Consider the following 19,687-nt stretch of genomic DNA (forward strand, 5'->3'; position numbering starts at 1 on the left):
CATTATAGTTTATAACAAAGCCAAGCATAATGCTACCATCCACTTGCATGGAATAAGACAAATCCACACAGCATGGGCTGATGGACTAGCGTGCATTACATAGTGCCCCATCCAACCAGGGGGCAAATTTACATACACTTTTACAATTATTGATCAGAAAGGAAACATGTTCAAGTCAAAGATCTTCATTCGGGCAATGCAAGATGTGAAGAGTCATGATCACTCGTAAAGTAGAATACAATCATTCTACTATCAAGTCTTAAGTCAATGTTAAGAGATGAAAAGAAATAGCATGTGCAGTGGTGTGTGTGAAGCAATGAAGCCAAGAAGGAAACTCTGAATTATACGAGAAATACAAGCATGGATCAGGTCATGTGCTCTGTTCTTTGATCGAGTAAACCATAGAGATAATAATTTTGGTGTATTAGGTTGAACACAAATCCTTGTGTCTTCATTAAAGTATGGAGTTCCGCCCAAGGGAATAGACCTTAAGTATTTGATAAAATGCCAATAAAGACACAACGAGCAAAGGTGGGAAGAGCATCCATAATGTGACAAAGGATCCCATACCATGCTTGATGTTTTCATGATGTAAAAGAAAGTGAAGATGAACATCACATCTACATAGGAAACAATAGTAACTATGGTTTGAAAATCAACAATGAGCATGGAGATTCATAGCACAAAAATTCAATCAGAATTCATAATAATTCATAGTGGGATTTATTGTGGGATGACTGTGTTGAAGCCAACTAAGCAGCAAGCTCATTATTTTGATTGATTGCAGGGCCATGATATCAATTCATACGAATTCATGCAAACTATCTGATAGAATGCCCGCTACTCATCACAATCAACTACATGACATGACCTCATAGAATTTACCCTCCATATCTTTAAAAGATCCAATTTTGAAGCACGATGATCACATGTTAAAAGGGCCTGAATCATTTGATATAAACTATGTGCACTGATCTTAGTTTGGCGATGAAGAGTTTGGTCAAATTTCCATTCGATTGGAAATCTGAAAGTGAAGGCACCAAATCCAAAACTTCATGGAATTGATGTTAGCTATGAATGCAGATTGAAGGACATGTTTTGAAGAATGCAGAGAAAAAGGTATACAGAGTTCAAAAGCATCTCTATCATCTCATATTTGCTAAGACTTCAAATTGGAAAATTGTGATGTAAAAAGTATGGGAGGGTAGTTTTTGAATTAGAACCCATTAAACCTGATACAGGTGCACATCTTATCATCAAGGGAGATAACAATGTTTTTCACAGAGCGCACTGAATATTAAGATACATGTGCTAATGGTATTGAGATGTCAAACATTTTGAAAATGATGCTGGAGAAGAAAATTGGTCCCAATGTTATTACTTTCAGTACGTTGATCAAAGGGTATTGCACAGAAAGCAGTTTGGAAAAAGTCGAATCTGTTTTGGTTGAAATGAAGGCAAGGAATTTAGTTCCAGATTGTGTGACTTATGGCCTACTTCTAGATTCATATTGCAAGAAAGGGAGATGTTCTTGAAGGATTCAAGGTTTTTGATTTAATGGAGCAAAACGACGTCAAACCAAATGTTGTTACTTATAGTACTCTCATTGATGGGAAGTGTAGAGAAGGTAACACTGAAGAGGCTTTTAGTATCTATTTTAAAATGATTGCCAAGGGTTTCTTGCCCAATTTCATTACTTACAGTATCCTCATTAATGGGTTTTGTAAGAATGGAAAGCTCGAGAAGGCAAACAAACCCATGCCCACATGATCAAAATTGGATGTGAGTTGGATGATTTTGCCAAAAGCGCCCTTATTGACTTGTATGCCAATTGTACTAGTATAGAAGATGCTTTGAACATTTTTGATGAAGTGCTAGACCGAAATAAGGTATCTTGGAATACACTGATTTTTGGGTACGTGCAGCTTGGGTATAGTGAATTGGTGGTGAAACTATTTAATAAAATGTAGGAGGCAGAAATGAAGCCAAACCAAGTTACTCTCACAAGTATTCTTCGAGCCTATGCCAGTCTAGCAGTTTTGCAACAGGGCTTGCAATAAGAGTGGTGGTGATATGAAGATGCAGCATGAAAGCACATGCAATGTACCAAAAAGTGGTGAACCATTTGCCACCTTTCCTTCACTCGTGATTGAAATGGTAGGTAGATTGGAGCATCTTATAGATAGTATACATGAACTTAGGAAGGTCACTGTGTTTGAAATTTAACTCACATATAATCTATCAAGATCAATAAGGATCGATTATTCAATCATCCCCTCAAAATATCTAAAGTCCAAGTTTCAGGTCATATAGGTTAATTTTGTAGAGGTTAATTAACCACAGAAGGGTAGTTATTAACCTCTATGTCAATATAAGGACACTTTTTGGCTTTGTAAAGGGACCTTTTGGCTTTGGAAAAAGGGAGCACTATGCTAAAATTTTGATTAGGAGATGATATTTGGAAAGTATGTACAAATTTTGTCTTTGTAATCAGAAATTCCTCTTGAGTTCTTGGTGCAAGAAAATAAAGGAACGTACAATTTGAGTTCTCTTCTTCTAAATCTAAATTGTTAGAAATGTTGATTCTCTTTGTAGTGAGCATTCTCACGGTATGGTGTAGATGTTTATGAATCTATGGATCAACATTGTGCTAGTAATAGTTTTCAAGCGTAGATCTTGATTGTTGTTATTAGTGGTTTTAATTTAGTAGTTTAGGAAAGCCTTGGAGTTGTGTGGTGCATTTGTCATCATGAGCTTTCTCACCTTTTAGTTCTAGATTCTTTATTCGAAAAGCTTTAAAATCATATCATACGAGGGAGCTGCTCCTCCAAATGCAGAGGAAGGCCACATAACAAGGGCCTATCCAACTATTGTGAATGGTTTACCACACACTCCATTGGGAAAATTCTATTGTGACAAATCTGTTTACCAACACCTATTAAATAATGATCTTTTAAAGTTTTAATTATTAGATTGTGAGCTTTTTGTTGTAATAGACTAAGAATGTTTTGATTGTAAAAGTAAGCCAAACAATGGGAGATTGGGTGGTGTCTCTAACTATTGTTGTTTGTCTATTAGTGTCAAACAGTTAGTAATATACTAGGTAGAGTCATATGGTCATCATTTCTTCCAAGACACTCTTTATAGGCTAATTCATGAGATAAAATTCTATATAAACTTGTATATACTTAGCTCTATAGGAGTTGAGCAAGTGTATTGTTGCTGCGTGTTTTTAATGTAAGCCAAGTATAATGTTAATTGAGTAGTTTGAGCATGTTGAAGCTGAGTTACACAAAAGATATTGAGCATAATAAAAATCAAGTGTTAACAGAATATACAATTAATTTTGAGTGTTAGCAAACAATAAGTGCCAAGTAACACAAAATTTACATTCAAGTTAAGAATGATATAAACTTTGAGGTAAATCATTTCATGTTGACATGGACATGATATTTTGCAGTTGTAGAGTTTTTAATAAAGAGCTCTATGCTTTTGTGATGAACAAATCGGATGGAGAGGCAAAGCAAGGAAGCATTTAGAAAACTCTATGAAATCTTTAAATAGGGTAGAAATTGACATTGTTTTGTATGGTATGGTAAGTTTACGCTGATATGAAGGAGAAAACAAGCTATCCATTAGGTTTATGTGTGAATGTGTGAAAATTTAGAAGAGACAAAGAGTTGTACTATTCTAGAACAAAGCAAGTGACTTATTCAAGTGGTGAAGGATAGAAGAGCCATATCAAATCAAGAGACGATATTAGATTGGAAAGAGGATATCCAAAATTAGCTTATCATAGCAGGTTGAGGATCAGGTACTGAATCCATTTTAATATATTGAGTCAGGGTAAATCTCTTAATAAAGTGTTCTTAACATATCTTTGTAAATCCCATAACAAAGTCCTTACTTTGTTGTAAGTGTGAAATCCTCTAATAGGGTGAGATCTAACAATATCAAAATATTTTAATAGGGTAGATCATTGGATAATGCTTAACAACATGGATTTTAGATCTTTGAGATGAAGAATTTTAAATTGGACAAATTTATTGATAAGCAGGTGATTGGCATTCAACTCATACTGTAGAAACTTGAGACTACAAGAAATCCCTAAAAAGGAGAAATGAATTGGCTATTTGGGATAAATAATTTTCTTATAAAGAAGTTTAAACTAGAGGACTATTTGAAATAGTAAATTCAAATGACACAATATCTGTATATCTACTAGATAAGAAGAGACTTCTAAAAGAAGAAGTCAGAGAACTAAAATGGGAAGATGGGATTCAATTATTAAGGATATGTGAAGTAACTAAGAAAAAGAAGAAAGTTGAGGAAGACAAGGTTGTTACCAAGGAAGACAAAAGGATATTGGAACCTAGACTTGAAGAAAGGATATCAGATGTACAAAAGATCACAAACACTCAATGTGACATGATGAATCAATTGATGCTTGCAAATTAAGAGTTGAAAAAAATGATGCAGAAATAGAAAATATGAGATCATAGAAGGATCTACTAAAGAATAAACTAAAAACTAAAAAATAATATGTGGAAAGTTTCAACAAGCTAGATGAAGCAATAGAATACATTGAAGAACTTATGAGGTCATCTGGTAGCACTTTTGGATAAGGACATTCATCTATTGAGAAAGGAGAATCATCCACGAATAAAGAATTGAGAAATACAAAGTCAAAGGGAAAACCAACATATTATCACTATGGAAAATTTGGTCATACTGCAAACATTTGTAGAAGCAAAAATTGTATGCAAAATCCTAAACTTAAGTTTATTGGTTATTCTTTTTATTGCAAGAAGTAAAGACATCAAATACATGAGTATAGGTCAAGAAAGAATAATGTATCTACTATACCTAGATTTGAAGGCTATTATTACAATTGTCAAAAGTATATATGTAGAGTATATGAATATAGATCATAGAAAAAACCCTATTGGACTAATCAAATGTAGAACCATGCATCTAACAATGTATGTTCCAAATGTCACAAGTTTGGATATTAAAGAAAATACTGCAGAACTCAAGTACTAACAACAAATCACAACAACACCAAGGTTAAAGGAAAAGGGGACATTGATCAAACAAGGAAGGAGATAAATCAAACATGGAAGAAAAAGATAAACGAAAGAAGCAATGGAACAAATGGAATTGAGATCACCAATCTAATGGAGAAGGTGATCATATCACCTCAAAATAAGTAAGAAAGGTGTGTATGGAACTATGTATCTAATGATACATTTTATATTAGTTTCTAACATAAAATGTGCTATAGTTCATATTTGCATAAGTAAAGATGCATAAGAACATATCAATGAAAGGACTAGTGTCAAAGATTCATTTATACAAATAGTACTGAACACCTGTAAAATTTTCTATATTGTGCGAGCATTACAATATGGACTGAGTACTTTAGAATCTAAACTTGTGTAAAGGATGAGTTAGATGGAAGAGACTGAGTTGTATAGTGAATACCTAGTTTGAAGGCACAATATCGACCGAGACAACTGGCTTCCACCTACCTAAGTATGCAACATTAATGGAGACCCTAAATCAAGCAAAAGGAAGTATATAGAAAAATTTGAAGGCATTGTTTTATACCATGCATACAAAATTTGAGAGCACATAGCAATCTAAGCAAAAAAGATCCTAACGCAATTTAAGAAAAAAGACTAAGACAAGAAGATTGATTGAGTGAAGATATGAGTATTATTGAGTGATCTAGAGGAAGAAATTTTACAAATCCTAACAAAGATAAAAATGCCAACTTCATCATTCATAGGTAAGAGTTAAACAGTAAAGGTTAGTGAGACTCAATTGGTGAGAATGACGCTTTTCCTCCACATAAATTTTGTATTATTCCTAAGATTGCAATGAAAGGAGACTCAATGGATGTGTTACCTTTGATACCACCCAGGGTAATCATTATACACAATGTGTGGATTTGATACATGTTTAAGATTGGAGAAGTAGGTGATTGCAAGATTCAGGAAGCTTATGAGAAATTGTGTGACGAATGAGTTTTGTAGGAGGAATTCAAAATTTTTGAGAGCAAAGGGTTAAATTACACCCTAGAGTTCCCAATAAATTTCAAGATCAAATAGATTAAGGCTATGTTGAGAAGGATCCATGACATGAAGTTTTGGCTACACAATGTACTAGTTGAAATAACCAAGAAGATGATTCACAAGGTTACTAGTTGTCTTATACTTGATAACAAAAATACTATGAGGAGTCTAAGTCATAAGGAAGTTGAAGAAAACACAGGTGTTGAGTGGAATGGACAGGGATTGTCTATCACAAATATTCCTAATCAATTGATTGAATTTGTAGTGAGATTTATTTCTCACAAGTTGTACCAATCTAGTAGATTGAATAGTGTACCATGTATGGAAGTGGATAAAGCATGGAAGATAATCATGAGAGATAATGAATATGATCTTGCTGAGATGTAGAAGATTTAGTTAAAAGAAAATATAATATCTATTAGAAAAGAAAAGAATTCAATGTATATGATCGGTTCACTTATCTTGTGTATTTTCTTTTACATTTAGAAGTATTTTAATGGTATTGGAAACATTTTTTGGGAACAATAAGAACTAGTAATAAGACAAACCAATAAGTATATAGCTCAATTATGAGATAATTTTGAAAATATCATGGATACATATTTTAACGAATTTAGACAGAGAATGAGGATGAGGATACTAGAAGAATTAGTAATGAAACATTATACTAATGTATGTTGTTGATCTAAGATTGGTTTTGACAAGTGAGTGTCAACAAACCTAAGCCATTTACTTAGTTCATGCTGAACTAGTAATACATATCAAGCACAACATGTAAGCATTAGACGATGTTGAATTGCAATTAGTGTTGAGTCACTTAGGTGCCGAGTCTACAGATAGACCATGCCGAGTGATTCAAGTGCCAAGTAAATAGTGGATGTCAAATAGTGCAGGTGTCGAGTTAGAAGAAAAAATATAGTGCATGCCAAGCATCATTGACTTCATACACTGAGTGATACAGTTTTGACATATTTGTTTGTAATGGCACAAACAACTATGTAAACTATTTCTAAGCTGACTGAAGGATAGATTATGATCTTTTGGAGATAAGGACAAATCTATATGTAGATTCCCTATGTAATTACATATAGCCAATTAGAAAATGGAAATGTTTAAGTAGTAAAATGAATGAATCTCAACTGTAGATTCATACCTAACCCTAAGCCACCAGAGTCTTCTTAAGGAGGACAAAGCCCTAAAGTCTTTAGAGTGTATGATGGGTGAATGATTTAATTGGAAGAGTGAACAAGATAGTTTGTAGAGCATTCAAAGTGACTTAAAAGTAGGAGTGAATTGCAGAATTAGTTAGAGAAGAATAGAGGATAGAGAAGGACACAACACTGTTACATCAGATTGTGAAGGATCAATTAGAGAGTGTGTAGAGGTGATCTATTATTAGGCAAGCAAGTACCAATAACAAGATCTATGCTAAGACATTTTAATAGGTGATTTTAGTTAAATATCTTAACAGAGTAGTCCTAATAGGCTTTATGAAATCCTTTAACAGGGTTCTTACTTAATTGTAAGTTGAAGTCCTCTAACCAGGCACACTTCTAATAGGGTGTTGAAATCCTCTAGCAAGGTGGGACTTAGAAATCTTTGTAAGCCTTTAATAGGGTATGCTTTTCATAAGGCAACCCATGATTCATGGTCAAATAATTGTAACCTTAATTGGATATACTTTATTGCTGTAGTAGTGAAGATTTGTGGGTGTCGTCCCCACCCTAGTTTAACCTTCTCACTTGGAGGGTCTTTGGGTAATCATACCTGGTGTTATGTGTGTGATTGATGACATGTTTGCATGATTTAGATTCATATGTTTTACATGTTATTTCAGTATATTAATGCATGTTATGAATGAATGGTGAAAGTTTTATGGGTCCAAGTTTAAACTCCTGATTTACCCCCTTGGCCCCCCCTTAGAAGTTTACTCTCTTCCAACTTGTAATTCCAACATATGTTTCCTAGTAGACATAGATAACACATTTGTGGAGATAGTTAAGCCAAGGAAGGCATGGCTAACAATATTTGATTAGGAGATTGATAGTGATATAGTTAATGCAAATGTTGTTACATTATTGAAAAAAGAAATTGACATTGGAAAAGAATATTTTCGTAAATATGAAGAAACTAAGGAAAGAATCACTATAGATATCAAGATAGCTTCCAAGGAAAATAAAAAAAGAGAAAATAATTGAAGACCTAGAGGATTCTAAGATAGCCCTAGTTGTTGTCACACCACATAGAAAGAAGGATAAAGGAACCACAAAGAAGCTAGTAGTGACATCCCTCTCTCCACCACTACCTACCAAGCCAAGGACAAGAGAAACAATTAGTGCCGAGCAGTCTACACAAATAATAATAATTGAGACTATGGAGTCTAGTGGACCAAAACCAAAGAGAAGAAGATTGATTAAGGGACCATTCAAAAGGATAACAAAATCTATACATGAGCTATTTGTTGACATATGAGGCTCTACTAGTTTATGTTGTTTTAGATATGCAAAATATGATACATTGAGTGATGAAGACAAATCAAATATTGAAGAAGCCATGGTAGATATTATGGAAAATCACAAATTGGTTGTTTTTAAGTCTAAGAACAAAATTCAAATGGATCTAAATAATAGACTTGATAGGAGGTGGCAACATGCAACATAAGTAGAAAAAGACATAAGAACTAGCTTATTATCCAAAGTTATGTCTTATCTATCAGAGGAACAAAAGAAACATTTTTGGAGTATTATAGGAACCATTTTGTTCCTAAATTTAGAATTTTTATGATATTGCAAAATAAGACTAATTCTATAATTTAGCAAAATGAGTTACTCTAGAAAAGTATTTTTGGTCTCACAACTAAAGAAAATGATATTGAGATAGTTACTATTCAATATGATGAGATTGATTAATGTTGGCTTCCTAATTAGATCTATAACTTGGTTCTCAAAACACAACTCATGGATTGGACATCCAAAATGAGTAGTTATCTTTCTTATGGAGAAAAATCGTTTAAATTGTCAACTCAAGGAAATATACTTGAAATAGGTCTACAAAGTATATGTACTATAAAACTCTCTTATTTATTCCATCATTGTAAAATATGAATTATAAAAATTCTAGAAATAAATCTAAGTACATAGTAATGGCTAAAAAAACTATATATTACAAACTACAACTTTTTATGTATCTATCTATTTATCGATCTATATTTAATGCTTGATTATAATTTCAAATATATACTCTTATTGACTATCTAACAACCATCTAACAAGTGTCTCATCATTCCTTTAAACAAGGAAGAGACTTATTATAAAATAATGACTAAGTGTGCTAATTTTTTGCTCCACCTTTTCAGCAGTCCACATCAAATGCATGGTAGTCCTTTATTATTTTGAATCGTATAATTTTTTTTTATCAATTTATGCCCTTCCTTTTTATCTATTTGGATTATTTTTAAAATCTAAATTTCATTGAGAAACCCAAAAGTTATGATCATTTTACTGAAAGTAGTTTTTTGCTGCCTTAAAATGTGCCACCTTTTACTCAATCAACTTCTAATCCACACTACTCATTAAATATTTTTAACTAACTCAAACTCTCAAAATTATTTGTTCTCCTTTTTCTCATATTTCCAAATCTATAAGCCACTCTTAATTTCATTAATAATTGTAAGAAGTATGCCTATTTTATTGAAATAAGCTTTTTACATTTTCTGTATTTCATGTAACTACTGATTATTGACATGTGTCAACTTGCTTACCCTTCTTCCCAATTGTATGAATGACTCAAATATCTCACAAAGAACATGTTAATTACCTAAAGATAATTATACTTCAATAAGAATCATTTATTATAATAAATCATCATAATTTAGCATTAATTAGTTACACATACAAATGCTAATCAATAAAGTTAATATATGGAAATGACTTGGAAATATATTGAAATCATGGGAAAAAGTGTTAGAAAAAATGAATATAGATACGAAAATTTATGGCTCATCAATGAAGACCCACAATACTCCAGAGAAGCCCTTAGATGTAGACATGGAGGAGCTAGAGGAAAAAGATACTGATAAGAACACTAGTGTAAACATTCCTACCAAAGGTCAAGCAGGACCAAATGTGACACAACCTCACATTAAGGTAAACAAGGAGGAAAATAAAATAGTATAGAGTACACCTACTTTTTTCTCTAGCACTGATGTTCATACATGATCAATTGGTGATAACCCCTCACCATCTCCCAAAGTAGTGCCAAGTAGCACCACTTCTACACCTCATACAACAAAAGCAATAAAGGAAATCTCTCTAAATATTGAAGTTAGTCTAGATGAAGTCATTAAGATGACATAATTGGATTTGATAAATCTCATTCTTGAGCAACAATTTGGCTGCTAAAAATTATGGTAAAGAAGAAAAAGCAAGAAGATCTAAGGAGAGAACATCAATAAAAGCAGATATTGCATGATATTAAAGACATTTTTGTTGAGGCATTTGAGATACAAAATTTTGATGGGCAAGCCCCAATCATCTCCCTGATTACATAAATATTGTTGAGAAAATAAATGATGGAGATATTGAATCCAATAAAAAATTGATGGATTGGTTAGCAAAGAAATTTCAAAATAAGGTTGTAGAAAAAATGTTACAACTATTATCGAGCACAAAGTTCAATTATAGGAATATATATAGAATATAATAGGACTAATTCAGAAAGTACAATGTTGTATGTGATGTGCCAAGATTCACTAGTGATATTTAAGGAAAAATCCAATAAATTCATGTTGATATGAAGACAACAAGAAACACTATTTTGCAGTCAATTGAATCTAGATCCCAATACTATAATGAGTTATTGAATTTTCAAGGCAAATTGGCCTAACTTTAGGTAGCTAAGAGCAACATGAGATTGTAGTTGATCTCTATCCAATCAAAGTTGATACCTGATTTGGAGGTTATACTAAGAGAAATCAAATCAACATAGATCTTATCAATGAAGATCATAATCTTTCAGTGGCTAATAGTTTGATTGATTAGGAAGCTAGGTTATAGTTGCAAAATCATATTTTGGAATCAAAATTAACCACTTGGGATCATGCACTTTATATGATTGACCAAGTACACAAATATTTTATTGAAATGCATTGTTTGATTCTACCCACTCAACCCCAACAGTAGACATAAGTGACAAAAACAAGGGGGGATGTAATTGTAATGATGATTCCATATTTTGAATGGAGAAAACAATAATAGAACAAGGGGAATGAAATGATGATCAAAAGTATTTAGAGTTTAGAAGGTAAACATCAGAATGCAAAAGGAAAATAGGGCATGACACTGAAACAATAAGACTACTTAGACTCATTGTATATATTGTTCGCTATTTGTTTATTCAGTATAAGTAAAATTTTTATAGTTCTTTATAAACTAAGTCACAAATGTAGGGGGAGTACTCATATTTAGAATTGTAATGATGTAATCATGACAAAGCTTTTTTCCACTAATGTCAAAGGGGAAGATTGTTGGTCTCTCTAATTATTGTTTCCCATTAGTGGACCAAACACTTGGTCATATATACTAGGCAAAATCAGATGGTCTTCACTATGATCAATATACTCTATATAGGCACTATCATGAGACTGATTTATATATAAACTTGTATATACCAAGCTTTATAGGAGCTGAGCAAGTATATAGTTGCTGAGTAGTATCAATGTAAGTTGAGTCTTATGTTTATTGAGTAGTTTGAGTATGTTGAATCTGAGTTAGATAAAAGGTACTAAGCATAATAGAGACTGCGTGTCAATAGCATATGTACAATGTCAACAAACAATAAGTGTTGAACAATGCAGAATTTACACTCAAGTTGGGAATTATCGATACAAAATTTTAGCTAAACTATTTCATGCTAACATGGACATGATATTTAATAAGTATAGAATTTTTTATAGAGAGCTATATGCATTTTATGATGTGGATCACAGATCCCTATGTTTTGTGATGAATCAATCAAATGGAGAGGCAAAACAAGGAAACATCTAGAAAAATATTTATGAAATCTTTAAATAGGGTAGAACTTGACATAGTTTTGTATGATATGGGGAAGTGTATTATAATATGAAGGAGTGAATATGCTATTGATGTGATTCAAGTGTGAATATGTGAATATTGAAGAAGAGGAAAATAGTTTTATTATTCTAGAACAGACCAAGCAATCTAGTCAAGCAGTGCAGGACAAACGTGTCATATCAGGTCACGAGATCATATCAGATTGGAAAGAGGATATCCAACATCTTTTTATCAAAGTGGATTGGGGATCACATATTGAATATTTTTTAATAGAATGAGTTAGGGTACATTTTTTCACAGAGTGATCTTAACAAATCTTTGTAAATCTCCTAACAAAGTCCTTACTTTGTTGTAAGTGTGAAATCCTCTAATAGGATGAGATCTAACAATCCCAAAAGCTTTTAACAAGGTAGAACCCTCACATGGTAGATCATTGGATATGGTCAAACATTGTAACCCTAATAGGTTAACTTTGTTACTATAGTAGTGAAGATTTGTGGTTGTAATCCTCACCTAGTTTTACCTTCATCTTGAAGTGTTTCTGGAAAACCAAAATATTTATGTTATGTGATTACTTACTATGCAACAAAGTTAGACTTCCAATAAGATCAATCATTTAACAACGCATTAATAGAAAGTTAATATCAACACTTTAACAATCCTTCCCTTAATATCAAAAATACAATACTAACCTAGCAAAAAGAACTAGATGCTAACATATAGATTATCATATCTACTAGTAACGAACAAAAAATTACAAGCAAATAACATAGCACCTAGATTAGAAGTAGCATAGTAGCTACTCTACTGTAGAATTTTCTTCTAAACTACTCCACCAAAATATCTACTGAAGAGTTTAAACTAGCAATATAAAAAGTATTTAAGGCCTAATGGCCAAATTCTAAAAGTAAAAGATAATTAGATCTAGTAGTGGAGATCCATTAGAAACCAATAAAAAAAGCACAAGGTCTTCATTTTGGCATTTTCTTTTCTTTTCTTGGCCAATAAAATTTTGGCTCAATTATTCACAAGAAACCCATAGAGCTCTCTAGAGTACTCTACACCAAGGTTGTCCTCATTTTGGTGTTGTGATGGGCCCTTGGGCCCGCAATCGATCAAACAAGAGAGCAGTTATGTTGATGTTTGATTTTTCATCTCGCATTTGGGGCGTTTCCATCCTCAATTTGCATATTGACACTGTCGTCTTCTCTCCCCACACACTCGCAGTATCTCCACAAGACCTTGTCTATTTTCTTTACACCGCCCCGTCTCGTCGCATTCTTCACGCTTTTGCTTATAATCTAGAGGAAAACAAGGTGTACACTCTTCCTCCAATTGAACTTGATCAGTGCATCGAAAAGACCATTTGGGTGTTTTTCATAATGACAAATATTATGTTTTCCTCCATGGGCAAAGCGTGTGAATTTAAGCTTCTCAGACAGGAATATGGGAAAGAGTAAACAATAGAGAAATGGTTGGTAAATGTGTATCTGTGTTTGGGTCGTTGTATTGTTTTGAGTACAAGGACACATATCATTTAACCGTGAAAGAATTCGTTGCTGCCAGTGACTCGTTTAGCATTATCAAGCATTATGAAAACAGACATCTTTATTGTACAATACCGTGGCGGGACTCTATTTTCATAAATTGTTTTGATCTCCGGAGGGGCGGCTCACTAGAGTATTATCTTTTTCATGTCCGAGAGATGGAAAAGAGGTGGATCTCCATCCGGATGCCTGCAAATTTCCCACATAGTTTCTTTGCGAATGAGTCTGGTGCTACTGTTCAAATTTAACAAGAGCTGCAGTGCAACATAGTTCCTGCCAAGACTTGGCAGAATGGTTTTGGAATATAGAGCTAGAGGAAAAATCCAAGAGCTTTCTGAAAAGCATTAGCAGTTCATGAAAGATGGGAAGACTGGATATGCTGAATTGTTATTATACATAAAAGTTCCCTATGCCATTTTGAATATCAGAGGATAACACTAATATTATAACAATGTAGATATGATATATGTAGAAATAATATCAATAAAAATCATATCAACATTGACCAAAGATGCAAATGCTAGATCATACATGGAAATCCCCTATGCCATTTTGAATACCAGAAGATAACATTAATATTATAACAATGTAGATATAATATATGTAGAAATAATATATAGATCGCTGAAGTAATAAATAAAATTTAGTTGAAGTAATATATAAAATTTAATTGGATCATATTTTCAAGAGATGTATGATTATTTCTCATCCATTAGCCATGTGTTGACTATGACCATGTTTATTACGATATGATGCATTTGCTATTGTAGGAAATCACAAAAGTTTTGTAAGGAAGCTTCTTGTATGAAAACTCAAAACCATAAGCACTATTACATTATTCAAGCTCTTTCCGATAACATGGGTCCTCAATCTATAAACCATTAGTAGATTCTATTGGAAAACCCATTGTAAACATGTACTCATAGAGCCATCTGATTAAAGTTCAGCTAATTTACAAACCCAAATCAATCTGAATTTTAACATCACCTAACAAAGTTGGTGGCCTAAAAATTTAATGAAACAAAGTAAAAGCCTCGAAACAAAATAGGTTTCATTAAAAAGTACATTTTGAATGTGTATTCAAAAAACTTTTCTTTGTTGAAGTTCAATTGGAGAATTAGCTAATTTACAAACCCAAATCCATCTCAATTTTTAGCAGAACCTAACAAAATAATCACCTTATAGCCCATGCATAGAGTAATAGACTAATGGCCTAGACATAGAATAGATTCTATTGAAACATACATTGGGAATATGTATTCATACACCCATCTAGTTGAGTTTTAGCTTGACAATAAGCCACTTTAGAAACCCAAATCGATCCCAAATTTAGCAGTACATAATAAAATTTGGTGATAAAATAGAGTATAGGCACTAAATAGATCATGTTCATTAAAAAAAATTGTGAATTCATAAACCCATCCAATTTAAGTTCAATACTTCTTATTAGAACACTCTTATCCATCTATTATATAGCATGAAAAAAATGACCACCATCACCTAAATTTAGGGAAATTTTCAATTCAATAAAAAAGGCTTGACAAATATCATTTGAGTAAAATGGTTGGAAAATATTTCAAGAGTTCAATATTTCCCCTTACCTATAACGAAGTCTTTGATAGAAAGGAGAATATTAGCAACATCATCCTCACACGGCATTGTAAAATGCAACACCCCAAGTGAAGATGCTACTAACTCTACACGTCTGTTGCCATGCTACAACATGGAGGGGGTACAAAGACATTTGTTACGACAATTCGTTAATCAATTGTCTTTATCTGAGACATTACAAAAGTTATGTATCATCTCACATCTTGTCTTTAACTGAGTATCTTAAAAATTGTCGTAAAGTATTGTCTCTATAAGACAATATGAATGAAAAGTAATTTTGTCTCTATAGAGACAATTTACTTCAATCTCAACTATTGTCTCCAAAGGGACAACACATATTTACATCCGACTATTGTCTCCAAGAGACATTATTAAATGAATCTATTAAAAATATTTTTTCCTTACAATCTCTACATCTATTGTTTAATAATAGAAATATTAACCATAATTATTTTCAATAGTTCTTACAAGATAGTCAACAATGTAGCATAACAAACTTAATTCACAAGAAAAATTTATATTAATTTATTTATTTTCCAATGCTTTTCTTACAAAATGATGTGGGAGTTGCTCCACCACAACCAATAAAGTACATCATGGATATTAAATATCCATTGCAATGACTTCCCTTAACTCTATAGCCTCATAGTGAAGTGCCTAAACTAACCCAAACACCTTCATATTACACGACCAACAAGTTTAATGGAGTATTACAAAAGATTCTTGCTTTAAATACACATTTTTATGAAGAAAATGATAAGGAGATTTCTTCTTTAGATTTTTGGAGTGATATGTTACTCTTTTTATAAGCTCATGAGATCTGAAAATTCTTGCACTTTTACTGCAATCTAATTGGCATTGTCCCTAATGACATGAATGACCATCTTAGTGAGGTCTATGGCCTGCAACTCATAGTGAACACCATCAAGCTCCCTTCAAAGTCTATCTTTGGAGGTAGTATAAAGCATCTTTTCCCAAATACAACATGCAGCTGGAGACCTGATGATATCATTAAAGCATTCATCACATTTAGATGTTGGAAGATAGACATTAATGTGCAATGTTTATAGTTTAATTGATAACAACAAAAAAACAAAGTAGATATACAACAAAGTAGAAAACTATGATTAAAGCCATTGTGCAATCTCAAATGTTTCCTAACTTAATGAAATTTGATTAGAGGGGAAAATATTCCCATCCATTTGAGCAGAAATTTTAACACCATATACTTCAATACTCAACTTAATTCGGATATTGAAAATTATTGTTTCAAATACCAAATGGTGCACCATATTTATGTATGAATCACATAGACATAAGCAAAATGAATGAAATGCAATAGAACTGACCTGGCAATGAAGAATATCTTGCCCTTCTGGCAATTGTGGTAATGTGCCCCATGGTTATTATTCTTAATCCATACTATCCTTATGTAGGTAAAACAAAGGACAAAACCTGTAACTTTAAATTGTTCATCTTCGCAACAAATGCTCCAACTTTTATTATAACATACCCATCGAATTTCAAGTATGTGAATGCACACTACCTTCCATTCCACGATAAAAAAATGCACTAATATTCAAAGCCAGTAGTATGTCAATGAGTGGAATGAATATACATTATGTTTTACTTACCTTGCAAGCAATAGTTTCCTAACTTTGATGGTTGCTTATGCATTCCATTAGACCTAAAAAGATAACTATAAAAGAAACTCATCAGACTATAGTCACTTATAATATTTAGCCTTCTAGAACAACAATATACAAACAATTGTGGAATGCATTAGTTTATTTAACACCGATGGAGGGAGATTTTTGATAAAAAATAGAGACTTGTGGAATTCTTGCATTTTCATAATCTTCAAAGGCACTCCTGATCATATCTAGGATTTTAGAAAATAAATCCAGAATGTTTACTTTATTATGTAATTAGCATACTTACAACATGTGAGTTTACCTCCTGCATGACTTATGAGATGTGCAATGATTAGAAGTTTAATAGGATTGTGCATATCATGTGTGGATTCAAGATGTTGTTTGTAAGACAACAGACAAGCATATTTAAAACAGACAACTTTAATATATGCATGTTTCCATATTTAATCATATATAATGATTAAAAAGACATATAACGATTAAAAAGACTTTGTTGGTCTTATTGGTCTCCTTGAGCTTAACTGAATATTTTGTGCATTTGGTGTTATTTTGAATAATATATTGTGCTCCATTCTTAATTTTAACTAACCTTCACATCTGAGCATTATCAACAGTATTGCTCCATATGTAGATGATCGTACTAATCATAGCAAAGATGGATTATTATGGTGATTTACACTAAGTTCAAGATGTACAGTTCAGATCATAGGGAAGTTACCTAATCAGAATCAAAGTTAAATAGTGAGAAACCTAGATATGGGCTCAGTACACACCAGCTATCCACGATGTTGATATAGATGCTGATAACTACAAGGTGCCAATGAATATTAAGTAGTAGAGCCCTGATGTTACCTAGGGTGTGCACAGACATATTACCAAGAAGCCCAAGGAAACTGGAGCTTGCGACTAGGGTCACATGTTTAGCTATGCAACTGATGAGATGCCTGAGCTCATGCCTCTCACTCATATCTTGGCCACCAAGTTGGGTGCCAAGCTGATAGAGGTCAGACAGTATGGTACTTACCCTTGGTTGACGCATGATGGTAACACCCAGGTCACCATGGAGTACATAAAGAAAGGAGGCGTCATGGTTCTTGAATGTTGAGCACACCGTCCTTATCTCCAATCAGCATGACAAAATTGTCACGAATGACTAGATTGTGGTAGATCTCAAGGAGCATGCCATTAAATCAGTGATCCCAGATAAGTACCTGGATGAGAACGCTATCTTCCACTTGAATCCATCAGGAAAGTTTCTAATAGAACCCCATTCAGTGATAGATATGGAGGTTGGGGAGCTCATGGAGGAGGGGCATTCTCGGGAAATGATCTAACCAAGGTGGATCGTAGTGGAGCATATATAATCAGACAGGCTGGCAAAAGTTTTGTGGCCACTGGGCTTGCAAGACGATGCATCGTGCAAGTTTTATATGGCATTGTGGTGCCAGAGACTATATTTGTGGACACATAGAGAATGGGAAAGATCCATAACAAGGAAATCCTCATCGTACTTAAGGAGACCATTGATTTTAGGCCTGACGTGTTTGCAATCAACTTTGATTTGAAGAAGGGAAGAGATCAGAGGTTCCAAAAGACTTTTTCCTATGGCCAATTTGGAAGAGATGACTAGGATTTCAATTGAGAAATTGTAATGGCCCTCAAGGGTGATGGAGCCCAAATTTTTTGCCTCTATTTGAGAGATAATATTGGAGACTTGATGAAGTAATAAGGATGTAAAGGGCATTCATGATATTGTTGATCTTCGTCATTGATGTCAACAGTAAGATGACAAAGCATATTGATGAATTTATATATAAAAATATGATTGTGTACTTAATGTATTACATAAATACCAATAACTTCATGATCATATCCTAGTCAGTTATATGTCAAGATTGAGGGAGTAATATAATCTACATGCATATTAGAGAATGAAACTGGAAACTCAGAAATAGGAAAGTTTATATGCTTTACCTCATACTCTGACCTCATACCCTACGGTGAGTGGACATGGAGTTCGTGACTACTTTTTTCTGTGTACGTACGTGAAAATAAGAGGCTTCAAAATATAATAGGTATATGATTATCAGGCATCATGTGGAACAGTGATTTGAAAGATTTGAATAAAAACTAAGGAACACTGGTTGAAAATATATACAATATTAGAAAAACATAAATAGAAATTAATGGTAAATAATAGTTTGTTTAAAGATTTAATATAGAAGCCCATCTGTTGTGACTTGTGAGCAATCATCAAAGTAATGATATGCAGTGACGATGAAAAGATGCTATGAAGTTTCATTAATGACATAATAAAGAATGTAGTAATGACAAATCCTATGATATGGAGGCATCAAAGATAATAATTCTCGTGAGGAACAATTCTAGTAGCCTGATGTCCTTTATTTTTTCTCCAACATTAAGGTCACAATGCATGCTCTACAAATGAATAAAAATTATATACAGAAGTTGGGTATTTCTATTGAAGTTGGTGAATGGGATATCTCGGAGCATCTCATTCAATGATTTAAGCTACTCTAACCATTTGTACCTCTCTATCATATTCCAAATTCAAAGATAAGAAATGATCATATAATATGAGATTGCAAGGAAGAAATTTTGATAGAGAAGGTATGATATCAATCGGGAACAAGGATGGGAGATTATGTGTGAAGTGGGTAATTAAAGATATGTGTAAAAGCTTCACAACCCATGTTATATAAATT

At 33.0% G+C, this 19,687-nt stretch overlaps 1 pseudogene; it reads left to right on the plus strand.

The window, feature by feature from the left end:
• Window positions 1–13,619: 13,619 nt before the first annotated feature.
• On the plus strand, window positions 13,620–18,603 carry LOC149546750 (S-adenosylmethionine synthase 4-like; annotated as a pseudogene).
• The last annotated feature ends 1,084 nt before the right edge of the window (window positions 18,604–19,687 follow it).

The sequence above is a fragment of the Cupressus sempervirens genome, chromosome 7 (genome assembly GCF_028749045.1).
Source record: "Cupressus sempervirens isolate cs-2001-9-10 chromosome 7, ASM2874904v1, whole genome shotgun sequence".
In the NCBI taxonomy this organism is placed as follows: Eukaryota; Viridiplantae; Streptophyta; class Pinopsida; order Cupressales; family Cupressaceae; genus Cupressus; species Cupressus sempervirens.